We start from the raw sequence: 1,078 nt of genomic DNA, 5'->3' as shown, positions 1-1,078 counted from the left end.
GTTAGATGTGCAGCAGCCAAGGTCAGCACCTTGCAGGCTTTTTTAAAGTAACTGAAATGTAATTGTAGTGATTACTTTGGAGGAAAAGTAAAGTAATTTGTTACTTTCAGAGCAATTGCAATTGTAACGGTAATTACTACTTTTTTGGGTCATGTAACTGTAACTGTACTTTATTACTTTTTAAAAGTAATCTTCTAAGCTCTGATTCAGAGGTGGTTTACCATTGCCTTCCTCTAAGCCTACGGCACCCAGTATTCCCAGGCGGTCTCCCATGCAAGTACTAACCAGGCCTGACCCTGCTTAGCTTCCGAGATCAGACGAGACCAGACGTGTTCAGGGTAGTATGGCCATGAGCCGGGGGTTTAGGAGGCAGAAAAAGCAAATGGCAGTGGCTAAGCAGCTGTCAATATACACTTACTTCCTGGTTTTGACTTGGTTGGCTTGCTATTTTGTGGATAGGATTCAAATACACACAGGCAAGCAAATTCAGGTTTATTTTCATTTTTCATATTAAAGAGTATTTATTTATTTTTATTTAAACTTTATTAAGTTTTTAAAATAATTAATAAATACAAATAATTACAACAAAAACAACCTTCAATGAGGTATGGAAGCACTTCAGTCTGGTAAACAGAATCCACAAAAACCAATTCTATGGGACGATTCCATTCACAGTAAAGTGAGGCAATACCTAGGCGGAGTAGAAACGCAAATATATTTCATTTATTCTTCCAAATAAAGCCATATTTCATTGCGAGGTAACGAGACATCATATGCCTATCCATATAGGATATGAAGGGCCAACAAATTGCAGCAAAATCCTCCCCTCCTGATTAATTTCAGTTCATGAGTTAACTTTTCCAACCCCACCCAAATAAGACTCACCTCCTTAGGACTGAATCATATGATCTTTTTGGGTAGAATACATAGAGTCTATGATTCTACACAAAAAATCACACGATTCAGTCCTAAGAACTTAAATCACAGATTCTATGTAACACGTAACATGTTGAAGGCAAGAAGACTCGCCTGTTTTGATGGATCTGCAGATTCAAACGAGAGCCAGTGTGGTGTAGTG

General features: G+C 38.0%; 1 pseudogene; it reads right to left on the bottom strand.

Moving 5' to 3' along the window:
* Positions 1 to 236: 236 nt before the first annotated feature.
* On the bottom strand, positions 237 to 355 carry LOC133389744 (5S ribosomal RNA; annotated as a pseudogene).
* Positions 356 to 1,078: the final 723 nt, after the last annotated feature.

Source organism: Rhineura floridana, chromosome 7 (assembly GCF_030035675.1).
Source record: "Rhineura floridana isolate rRhiFlo1 chromosome 7, rRhiFlo1.hap2, whole genome shotgun sequence".
Classification (NCBI taxonomy): domain Eukaryota; kingdom Metazoa; phylum Chordata; class Lepidosauria; order Squamata; family Rhineuridae; genus Rhineura; species Rhineura floridana.
The sequence above is the reverse complement of the archived record's forward strand: the minus strand, read 5'-3'. Positions and strand labels throughout refer to the sequence as shown.